The 12,567-nt window shown below is 39.7% G+C and overlaps 2 pseudogenes; both read right to left on the bottom strand.

The window, feature by feature from the left end:
- Positions 1-10,035: 10,035 nt before the first annotated feature.
- LOC100389717 (non-POU domain-containing octamer-binding protein pseudogene) lies at positions 10,036-11,383 on the bottom strand (annotated as a pseudogene).
- Positions 11,384-11,946: 563 nt separating this feature from the next.
- Positions 11,947-12,334, bottom strand: LOC118147315 (small ribosomal subunit protein eS12 pseudogene; annotated as a pseudogene).
- Between the last annotated feature and the right edge of the window lie 233 nt (positions 12,335-12,567).

Raw genomic sequence — 12,567 nt, 5'->3', positions numbered from 1 at the left:
AAAAAAACCTTTCCAACCACCTGTATGACACTTGACTTTGCATCCTGACTTCTGAAATGCCTCCAACCTCCATTTTCTCCCTTCCCAGTCATTCGTTAGCCCAGCGATCTCTGTCTTTAACTCCTACAATGTTCTTAAGATATTCTGTTAAAGATGAGCCGAGACTGCCCTCCTTGTCAAATCTCATGTCTTTTTATCAGTCCTCACATTGCTTGACCTACTGATAACCTCCTAGACTTCCCTCTTTGGACACTCCTCTGGGTGTTCTGTGGTAGACAAGATTCCTCTCTGAGACTTATTTCCCAAGAATCTCGACCCCTCTCCTCAGTTGGTGCTATTTTTCCCCCCGGATGATCTTATCAGAGCCCACAGCTTCAGTTTTCACTCATGCCACCTGAATGCCCTGATAAACTGGCTCTCTGTCTTGCATTCTTTACCTTCCTTATAATGGCATTACCATTTACCATGCCACTCAAGATACTAGGAACCTCAAAGTGTTGTAGTCTTTTTCTCCATCATTCATAATTAATCATTAAGTCCTTTTGAGCTTGCTTCCTCTTGCTGCTTTCTTAGTAAAGGCCTTCATTCTTTTTCCCTAGTAATAATCTTTTCCATATGTTCCAGTTAAAATACCATGTTCACCCTAAGCCTTATTACATAGTTAGCATTCCTTGAAAGAAAACAATTCTCTCAGGCCTTCATACCTTTAACATGTTACCCACTCTGCCTCTGCTCTTCTGCAACTAGAACACTCATCCTTGAAGACTGGGCTTCTCTATGAAGCTTGGTCCTGCCTCCCAGGTTGAGGCGAAGCTTTGTACATGCCTGTATTATGGATATCCTCTCATTTAAGTGTTTGTCTCATTCGTCTTTAGGACTCCAGCACCCAGCATAGTCCCCAGTATACTAGATGGTGCTGAATAAGTGGTAGCTATTATTAGAGAAGGATGGATAAAATTACTGAATAAATGTTAGCTATTACTAGAGGAGGAAGGATGAAATTGACATAGGGGTGATTATTACAATGTATATGGAAATGGTTTTTAAAGGAAAAGGTAATGATTTTCTGTCAGGAAAAGCAGCAATGCCTAGATTACTTAAGTCTTGTGAAATATACCTCTGTTCCTTGACCTGCCACTTCCCTTTTTAACACACACACACGCCCCACAGCCCTTTGAGATTGAAAGCAGCTCTATTGAGAATACTAGTGTCAACTGTATTATGTAGAAATTTTAAAGTTTTTAGGATTATTTCATAGCCCTGACCTTGCTACTTCTCTCCACTTTATGTGGCAGGTTTAATCTCAAGTCTCCCTCATATAGTTCTCAGCCTCAGCACCTAACCCTTATACAGACACTCCAGTATTGATGTAATCAATCTTAATAATCACATTTTTTGAATGTCTAATGTGCAAAGCACCATGTTGAAAATGATACAGAGGTGAATAAGACAAAAACTCTTGCTCTCAAAGATGTCAGTCTTTTTCTTTGCGAGGATAATACATGTAAAGTAAAATGCATAAAGTGGACTAATTTTAAATGTACAGCCTAATGAATTTTTATTTATGTTAACACCTATGTCACCACCATGTTTAGGACATTTCCAGTACCCCAGAAATTTCCTTTATGACCCTTCCCAATCTGTACCTATACCTTTAAATCTATTCTGTTTTCAATCTTAATGACCTTTTAAATAACTGGGCCTCACAACTATAGTGAACAGAAACAGCTGGGTTGTTGTCTTCTAACCTAATACTTCAGGAAAACTCATGATAGTTCCATTTTAAGAGTTCTTGGAGCTGGGCATTGGGCATGGTGGCTTATGCCTGTAATCTCAGCACTGTGGGAGGCCAAGGTGGAAGGATTGCTTGAGCCCAGGAGTTCAGCCAGCCTGGATAATATAAGAAGAACCTGTCTCTGCAAAAAATAAAAAAAAATGGCCAGGCATGGTGAAATGTGCTGATGGTCCCAGCTATTAGGGAGGCTGAGGTGGGAGAATTCTTTGAGCCCAGGAGGTTGAGGCTGTAGTGAGCAGTGATTGCACCACTGTGCTCCAGCCTAGGCAAGACTGGAATTGGTGATCCAGGCTGCCTAGTACCCTCAAATAATTTGTTATTATCTTTAGTTGATTTACTGAGGGATCATCATGTACTATTAAATAGCCTGGAGAAATGGAAAGAATAGGAACTTTTTAGTCAGGTAATACCCAGCCTACTACCTCACAGGTTGTGTTGGGCTAAATAAAATGGTACATAAGAAGAAACACTGTAAATTATGTAGTGCTAATCGTATTGTTAATAAACCAATATGTGTATATTCTGTGGCCCTGATTAATCTTTAATTCAGACACTCCTAGTTATCTAGTACAGAGCAGACTGAAAAAAATTATGGATTCAATTCTTTAGTAAGAAACCTGAGACGGATTTCTCATTAGAATAACTAGTTATTGCCCAGATCTAAAGAGCCTTATTTTGGCCTTATTTTTACAGAACCATTTCCTGTTGATTAGTGAAGGTATGGCCAATTTTAATAACTTTAGTTCTGAAATTTTGTGACTCCTAATTTATTTGTAAAAGTTGGTTATGAATTGAGAATGGTTTGACTTTTCCTAAAAGTGAATCTGAGCTAATTAAGTTAACCACTGAAAGGTTTCTCATCTGTTTTGTTTTCAGACATTGACTATGAAAGGGGAAAAATTAGAATGCTTTTTGTATCACATGTAACAGGAAATGTATCATTTATTATAAGCCCAGAAATAGGTGACTAATCAGAGATAAATGTATGGGTTGTCTGTATCTAGTTTTATACCTTTTTTTGTCTAAGACACAGTCAAATTAATATTTTAACTAATACATCTTAGCAAAGTTTAGTTCAGCACAAGGTTAACAGTGGGTAGGATAGAGTTTTGAAAGTAATCATGTCTGTAATATTTTTCATGCATGCAAAAAGCACAGACAAAAACCACTCATGCCCTATTAATAAACAAAAATTTTACAGATCAAAATTTTAAAAAGTAATCACTCTGTTTATTCTAAATGTCTATGGCTTTAGGAAAAATAGCACCTGCTAGTACTTATCTATTTAAAGATGTAGAATTTATCATCCTACATCTTTATCACTTATCACTTGTTTCTACAACTTTAGTTTACAACTGAACTTTCAAAAATTTAAAGATTTACAAAGTAAAATTAATTAGACACCTGTGTGTGAATAGTAATACACAGTAGTTAGTACAGAATGTTACTTCTTCAACAAGTTGAGTTTTCAGGGAAATTAGCCAGTAAATAAAATACAAATTTTTGGTAAAAGTATCAAACATTCCTCTTGCCCACTTTTCCTCTTAAACTGAATATTATCTAATCAAAACATAGTTTTCCATAAGATGTAACAAAATATAGATAAGGTTGGAATATTTGGGGATCCATTTGTGGAACTGAATTTCATGAGACTTCATTGGTGATACACTCGATTTTTACTGGGTAATTAGCTGATAATGTTGTTCACTGTTGCCCAGTTCAGGTAGCTTTAAGATGATGTGGTAAGGAAAACAAAGCTTTTGGATAATGAGCATTCTTAAAAGCACGGTTTGGACCAGGTGAACCCTTTAGAAGTGAACTCTGTTTTACAAGTATGTACTTAAAATACCTTTGGCTGTGATGAATCTAGATCCCAGCAGAATACCAAAATTCTATTTTTTTGGCTGAATATTTGTATTTGCTTAATGACTGAAATGAATTTGGAGGCACTGATGAAAGTGATTTTTTAAAGTTCTCAGGTACTGTTCAATTATTTAATGTTAGGTTTAGTATCAAGAAGCATTGTTTTTAAAATGCCAATATGCCATCTATTATAGAGAATATTTTATTACCTTTGTAATATCTTTGTATAAAGTGATTTTTTTCTTGGTAATATAATAAATGGAAAAAATTGTAAAACACTTGCTAAAATTTTGTTGCTTTTTGACTTTTAAAATATCGATCAGATTTTCTTCATTTTTATAGCATCTTCCTAACAGGAAAAGGTAGTTTTGGTTGCTTAGAAACGTCAGGCATTTTTTTTGGAATGCTATTGCTGAATATGGTTGCATATGTAACTGTCCTTTGAAATGATAATTTTATAGAGTACTGAAGTGCCTTTTTTAAAGATTTTTTTTTTTTCTTTTTCCCTTTTTTGGCTTAACCAACAAAAATCTGTTTTCAGAGGCTGAAAGTCCGAGATCAGGGGTACAGGGATGGTTTCTGCTGAGGCTCTCCTCCTGGCTTGCAGATGGCTGCCTTCCCACCATCCTCACATGGTGGAAAGAGAGAAGGATAGAGATCTAGGGTGTCTCTTCTCTTTTTTGAGACAGGATCTCACCCTGTCACCCAGGCTAGAGTGCAGTGGCACGATCTCAACTCACTCTGCCTCCTGGGCTCAAGAGATCCTCCTGCCTCAGCCTCCCAAGTAGTTGGGACTACAGGCACATGCCACCATGCCCAGCCAATTTTTGTATTTTTGGTAGAGACAGAGTTTCACCACGTTACCCAGGCTGGTCTCGAACTCCTGGCCTCAAGTGATCCACCCACCTTGGCCTCCCAAAGTCCTGGGATTACAAGCATGACTCACCATAGCTGTCCTGGCTTCTTCTTTTCTTAAATCTTTCTTTTAAATTGACAAAACTGTATATGTTAATATTTATCTTTTACAACATGATGTTTTAAAATATGTATACATTGTGGAATGGCTGATTAACATTACTTCACATAGTTATTTTGTAATAACACTAAAATCTACTCTTAGCAACTTTCAAGAATATATTTGTTATTATCTATAGTCACCACGTTGTACAGTAGATCTCTTAAACTTATTCCTATCAAGCTGAAATAAATCCTTTGACCAACACCTCCCCGATCTCACAACCCCTATCCCAGTTCTAGTAACCCCCAGTTCTAGTAACTACCATTCTACTCTCTACATTTTTTTTTTTAGATGGAGTCTTGCTCTGTCGCCCAGGCTAGAGTGTAGTGGCATGATCTCAGCTCACTGCAGCCTCTGCCTCCTGGGTTCAAGCAATTTCCTGCCTCAGCCTCCCAAGTAGCTGGGACTACAGGCACGTGCCACCCTACCCAGCTAATTTTTGTATTTTTATTAGAGATGGGGTTTCACCATATTGGCCAGGCTGGTCTCAAACTCCTGACCTCATGATCTGCCCACCTCAGCCTCCCAAAGTGGTGGGATTACAGGCATGAGCCACCGTGCCCGGCCTCTACTCTACTTCTCTGAGTTCAACTATTTTAGATTCCACATGTAGGTGAGATCATGAAGTAATTGTCTTTCTGTGCCTGACTTATTTCACTTAACATAATGTTCTTCAGGTTCATCTGTGCTGTTTCAAATGACAGGATTTTCTTTCTTAGGTGTGAATAATATTTCATTGTACATATACACCACATTTTCTTCACTTATCTATTGATAGATGCATAGGTTGATGTCATATCTTGGCTATTGGGAATAATATTGCAGAGACTATGGGAGTCAGATGTCTCTTCAACATAATGATTTTATTTCCTTGGGATACATATATCCAATAGTGGGATTGCTGGATCACAGGTAGTTCTATTTTAAATTTTGTTTTCTGTTTTTTCCATACTAGCTATACTAATTTACATTCCCACTAACAGTGTGCCAACAGTTCTGTTTACTCCATATCCTTGCCAACACTTGTTATTGTTCATCTTTTTCAGTAATAGCCATTCTCATAGTTTTGACATGGTGTCTCACTGTGATTTTAAATTTGCATTTCCCTGATAAGTGATGTTGAGCATTTTTATGTCTTATACCCATTGGCCATTTGTATGTCTTCTTTTAGAAATGTCTATTCAGGTCCTTTACCCATTTTTTAATCAGCCTCTTTGTTTTCTTGGTATTGAGTTGTTGGAGTTCCTTGTGTATTTTGGATATAACCCCTCATTAGATGTATGGCTTATAAATATTTTATCCCATTCTGCAAGTTGTCTCTTCACTCTATTGATTGTTTCCTTTGCAGTGCAGAAGCTTTTGTTTGATATAGTCCCATTTGATTTGTCTTTTTTGTTGTTTTGTTGTTGCTGGTGCTTTTAGGGTCATATTTATATAATTGCCCAGACCAGTGTCATGGAGCTTTTTCTCTATGTTTTCTTCTAATAGTTTTACAGTTTGGGGTCTTAGAGTTAGGTCACTTTGAGTTTTGTTTTGTTTGTCTGAGACAGAGTTTCACTTGTTGCCCAGGCTGGAGTGCAGTGGTGCGATCTTGGCTCACTGCAACTTCCGCTTCCTGGATTCAAGTGATTCCCCTGCCTCAGCCTCCTGAGTAGCTGGAATTACAGGCACATGCTACCACACCCAGCTAATATTTTAAAATTTTAGTAGAGATGGGGTTTCACAATATTGGCCAGGCTGATCTCAAACTCCTGACCTTGTGATCTGCCTGCCTCGGCCTCCCAAAGTGCTGGGATTACAGGTATGAGCCACCATGCCCGGATGAGTTGAGCTTTTAATATGGTGTGAGATAAGGGTCTAACTTCATTCTTCTGCATGTGGATATCTAGTTTTCCCAGCACAATTTATTAAAGAGACTGTCTTTCCCCATTATGTTTCTTCACACGTTTTTCAAAAATCAGCTGGCTGTAATATGGATTTGTTCTTGGGCTCTCTTTCCTATTCTTTTGGTTTAAATGTCTGTTTTTATGCCACTAAAAAAGTGTTTTGATTACTATGGCATTGTTGTAACTTTGAAATCAGGTAGTGTGATAGCTCTAGCTTTGTTCTTTTTGCTCAAGATTGCTTTGGCTATTCAGGGTCTTTTGTGGTTCTGTATTAATTTTAGGATTTTTTTCTACTTGTGTGGAAAATGTCATTGGAATTAGTGGGGATTGCATTGAATCATTACATCACTTTGGTTAGTATGGACATTTTAGCAATATTAAGTGTTCCAATCTATGAACATGGGATATCTTTCCATTTATTTGTGTCTTTAATTTCTTATATCAATGATTTACAATTTTCAGTGTACAGATCTTTTACCTTCTTGGTTAAATTTATTCCTAAGTATCTTATTTCTTGTAACAAGAGTTACAAAAAATTGTTTTCCTGATTTCTTTTTCAGGTAGTTTGCTATTAGTATATAGAAACATTATACACTACTGATTGTTGTATGGTATCCTGCAACTTTACTAAATTTGTTTATTAGTTCTAACAGTCTTTTTGGTGAATTCTTTCAGCTTTTCTATATATAAGATCATATCACCTGCAAATAAGGACAATCTTCTTCCTTTCCAATTTGGATGCCTTTTACTTCTTTCTCTTGCCTGTTTGCTCTGGCTAGGACTTCCAGTTCCAGTACTATGTTAAACAGAAATGCGAGTGGAAGTCCTTGTGTTGTTCCTGATCTTAAAGGAAAAGCTTTCAGTTTTTCACTGTTGAGTATGGTGTTAGCTGTGGGTTTGTCACATATATCCTTTACTGGTGAGGTACATTTCTCCTAATTTGTTGAGAGCTTTTATCATGAAAGGATGTTGAATTTTGTCAAATGCTTTTTCTACATTGAGATGATCATATGGTTTTTGTCCTTCATTCTGTTAATGTGGTGTATTATATTTATAGATTGGCATATGTTGAACCTTCTGTGAATCCCTGACATAAATCTCACTTGGTCATGGTGATTAATCTTTTAATATGCTGTTGAATTAGTTTATTAGTATTTCGTTGAGAATTTTTGCATCTTGGCCAGGGACGGTGGCTCACACTTGTAATCTCAGCACTTTAGGAGGTCAAAGCCTGAGGATGACTGACCCAGGAGTTCAAGACCAGCCTGAGCAACATAATAGGACCCTGTCTATACAAATACACACACACACACACACTTTTTTTTTTAATTAGCTGAGTATGATGGTGTGCACCTGAACAACCTGCTACTCAGGAGGCTGAGGTGGAAGGATCACCTGAGTCTGAAAGGTCAAGGTTGCAGTGAGACATGATCACACCACTGCACTCCATCCTGGGTAACAGAGGGAGACCCTATCTCAAAAAAAAAATAATTTTTGCATCTATGGTCCTCAGGAATATTGGCCTGTAGCTTTTTTTTTTTTTTTTTTTAATATTTGCCATAGTTTGATGCCAAGTTTTCTTTTTAATAGTGCCTTTGTCTGATTTTGGTGTCAGGGTAATGCTGGCCTTGTAAAATGAGTTTGGAAGCATTCCTTCCTCTTCAGTTTTTTGGCAGGATTTGAGAAGGACTGGTATTAGTTCTTCTTTTTTTTGAGATGGGGTCTTGTCCTCTTGCCAGGCTGGAGTGCAATGGCATGATCACAGCTCACTGCAGCCTTCACTGCCTGGGGTCGAGCAGTTTTGCCAGCTCAGCCACCCAAGTAGTTTGGACCATCAACATGCTTCACCACACCCAGCTAATTGTTTATTTTTTGTGGAGACAGGTTATGTCTGTTGCCCAGGCTGATCTTGAACTCCTGGGCTTAAGCAGTCCTCCAACCTAAGCCTCCCAAAGTGCTGGGATAACAGTTTTTTAAATGTTTGATAGCATTCAGCAGTGAAGCTGTAGGATTCTGGTCTTTTCTTTGATGCGAGACTTTTTTTTTTTGAGACAGTCTCGCTCTGTTGCCAGGCTGATGCCGTGACATGATCTTGACTCACTGCAACCTCTGCCTTCTGGGTTCAAGAGATTCTCCTGCCTCGGCCTCCTGAGTAGCTGGGACTACAGGCACATACTAGCATGCCCAGCTAATTTTCGTATTTTTAGTAGAGATGGAGTTTCACCATGTTGGCCAGGATGGTCTTGATCTCTTGACTTTGTGATCCGCCTGCCTCGGCCTCCCAAATTACTGGGATTACTGATTCAATCTGGTTTTTTCTTTAAGGCTTAAAATGTATTTTAACAAGTTGATGCTGCATTTCTGCTCCATTTCTCAGAAAAACTTCAAATTTAAGGTATCAGCAACAAATCAAACATAGTACATCAATTAAAAGTGCACAGCATAACTACCTAAGATAGGCAAGGCTAAGAGCTACCATCCGACCTTCAGCATACAGCAATCTTGTTCCCAAGATTGTACTAGGTCTATCAAGAAAAGCTGTGTACAACATTATAGACACAAAAGGGCCATTCCTGGGTTGTCCTTACCCAAGAGAAAAATTTAGGCAAGTTAACACAAGATTTTTTTTTTTTTTTTTTTTTTTTTTGAGACAGAGTTTCGCTCTTGTTACCCAGGCTGGAGTGCAATGGCGCGATCTCGGCTCACCGCAGTCTCCGCCTCCTGGGTTCAGGCAATTCTCCTGCCTCAGCCTCCTGAGCAGCTGGGATTACAGGCACACGCCACCATGCCCAGCTAATTTTTTGTGATTTTAGTAGAGACGGGGTTTCACCATGTTGACCAAGATGGTCTCGATCTGTTGACCTCGTGATCCACCCGCCTCGGCCTCCCAAAGTGCTGGGATTACAGGCTTGAGCCACCGCGCCCGGCCAAGATTTTTTTTTTTAATATATTAAAATGAAAGTCTCTAAGAGAAAATGTCTCCTTAGGACATGAAGGGATAATATATGGGATACATTGTTTGTGGACCTTTGTGGACATTTGCCTGAATTCTCACCTGGGAGTGAATGGAGCAGTGGGGCGAAGGTCATGAAAGGAGGTTTATTTTTTGTGGTGTATGTAGCAGTGTCTCTGGGGTTGGGGAGTATATGGATAAGAAAGCAAATGAAACTATGGAGGAAAAAAGAACAACCATTTCACCATGGTTCCCCCAGGCCTTCAAAAGTCACATTTGAGACTTCAGTAATGCACCACACAGAACTGATCAGTTAAACAATATACCACACAGAACTGGTTTGTTAAATACCACTCCTCCCTTAGCCCCTTCCTCCAACAATTCCCTAGTGTAGTACAGGTAAAGTAGACCTAACTATTGGGAAGAATCTCTCAGCACTTTTCCAGGGTAGAATTCTGGCTAGTCCAAAAAGGGTCCTTTTAAAGGTTTTGAGGAACTAGACACTGCAACTTTATTAGTATCAGTGACATGTGTTTGGAGCAAATTCAGCTCCATGAGTTGCACAGTTCAACACAGGAGGAATTCCACCAATTGCCCCAATTCCTTTCATTGCAGCAGCTTGGCCAAAGCATTCTGTTGTTGGTGGGGTCAATTCTAAGGTACCATCTAGCATAGGTTTAGGTTCTGGAGGAGCAGGGATCCCAGCTGGCACAGGAGCGGGGGCATGGTGCCTCTGTTATGCCCATCTGTATCTCCTGCTCTCTCATATCAGAGGTTCCATTGAGTCTTTCCTGCCCTTGCCACTTCCTCCCAGTGCCTGCACTCATCTCACGTGGGCTCCAGTTGCCATCATTTTTGCATTCCTTGGTTATACAGCTCTTCCATCCTCCACAGCTCTTCTGGGCACTTCATCAAATCCTGCCTCATTAGCATGACCTGGCGTTGACAAGGGTGAGCAATCTTCATCTCCATCTCCAGCTTCTCATGAGCCTTCTTGATATTGTGGTCCACTTCATCCTGCTGCTGCTTCTCCATCTCAGTGGGCACCTTCCAGTGCATGGCATACTCATATTCAAAAGCCATTCTGTGCATACCGGGGTGGCTGTTCTCACTCTTTGTGAAATTGCTGGTTCTTTACAACCAGCTTCTCTGGAAGTCCTTCTTGGTCACCTAGTTAGCCTATGGGCTACATAGTAACAGGATGAGGAAACATGGTTAGCAGGAAGAAGCCTTCAGTGCATCTGTCCCGAGCTTTCTGAGCAACTGGCTGCCCTGAGAAAGCCCTTTCCGTGAGGGCCTTTCTTGATCATCCACAATGACTACAGCCCTCTCCATCTGGCCAAAGAAAAGTCTTCTTCCAAAAGTTTGTTAGAAGGTTTTGGACTATAAAGGATGCACTATGGCAGGCAGAGTGCGCACAGCTGCATATTGTCCAGACCCACTTTGGCAATCTCCACTAGGGTTTGTGCTTCCAAGCACATAATGCCAAAGCCTTTATCCTTATGAAGACCTCAACTGCCTTCCCATATTTCTTTTTTGTTCTTTAAATTATTTCACTTTTACTTTTTATTTAAATTCTCTTTCTGTGAAATTGCTTTCCCATATTTTTCACATCATTTCCTCATTTCCTCCTCAGTGATGTCAGAAGGAACACTACCCACAAAGAAATGGCTTCATTTGGCGACGGGCTTCTTTCTGGTTTCCTGAAATGCTTCAGGTCAATAGTCAGGGCTTCATTTTGGCTGCTGGCTTGCTTCCCATGCAGATTTCGGCAGTGGTGATGGCTGTTGCTGTTGGTGGTGATGATGCTGATAATGTTTCACAGGAGTATAATTTTGCTCCAAGTTTAAAGTTTTACTGCTGTGCATTTTTGCACCCTCAGTTTCAAAACAGCAGAGCACCTCTCAGTCCTCTCTAACCTCAACTTCTCTACCTACTGGCCTCTCCTCAGAGTAATGGTGAGCCTTATTTATTATTAGTCTGTTTACATTTTCCATTTCTTCATGATTTGTTTTTGGCATGTTGTATGCGTCTAGAAATTTATCTACTTCTAGGTAATCCAATTTGTTGGCATAATAATTCTTCCTAATAGTCTCTTATGATCCTTTGTATTTCTGTGGTATCAAAAGATTGTTTTCTGCCTTCCTGACTTCTTTCCCACCTGTCTTCCTCCCTTCCTGAGTAATTCAGGACAAAAGCCATTTGCTTGTTCTGTGCAAAATGCAGGAAGATGTTACCACAGGGGGCAGTGGTAGTGGCCTAGTGTAGGACTGCCATGTGGAGCTGAAGAGAACATCTGAGGGCAGCAGTGAGGGGACTGTGAATAATGAGGCAGTGATTGGTTATTTTTTAGGAAGACTGAGGCTAACAGAAGCCAGATTTCTTTTTTCTTTCTTTCTTTGTGTGTGTGTGTGTGTGTGCCCAAGATTATTCACTTCTTGTATTTGAAGTACTCTTCGATGACATTCCCCTTGCCATAGTCCCTAACTATTACACAACTGCAACGAGCCACTTTACAGTTTCCCCTCTGTCAGTTTTACAGAGGCCTGTCCATTCCCTAGTTTCTTGTCATCAACCTTAATTAGGTTGATTTGGTGTTCAGCACAAAGGGGCTACACTAATTTGAAATACAGAGGCTCATCACAGTTGGATGCAAGCACACATAGCACACAAAGATGGGCTTGGCACTTGTCCAAGGCTTTGGCAGCTTCGCAAATTCCATATGCAAGGCCATTGTGGATGAGGGCAGTCTTCAGCACCTCCTGTAAAGCAGTATTAACGTCCATTACACCTCCAGCAGCAATGCCTTCCTCGGTCATGGCTGTGGGTTACAGGTGAAGTCGAATCTTGAATACACCTGAGACTCCACCTCTGCACAACTCAGTGGTAGCAGGGAAAGAGCAGGAGCCAGATTTCTTATAGTCAGAGAAAAGAATTACAAATTTAGGAAGGGTGAAAACTAGAATAAGGTTGGAATTGGAAGTACTGGTATAAATTCTTATAGCCTTCAATATCTGTAATAGAGATGTATAGGTTTGTGTGTTTGTGTGTG

The sequence above is a fragment of the Callithrix jacchus genome, chromosome 14, assembly GCF_049354715.1.
Source record: "Callithrix jacchus isolate 240 chromosome 14, calJac240_pri, whole genome shotgun sequence".
Taxonomy (NCBI): Eukaryota; Metazoa; Chordata; class Mammalia; order Primates; family Cebidae; genus Callithrix; species Callithrix jacchus.
Note: the sequence above shows the minus strand (reverse complement) of the source record. Positions and strands in the feature narration are given on the sequence as shown.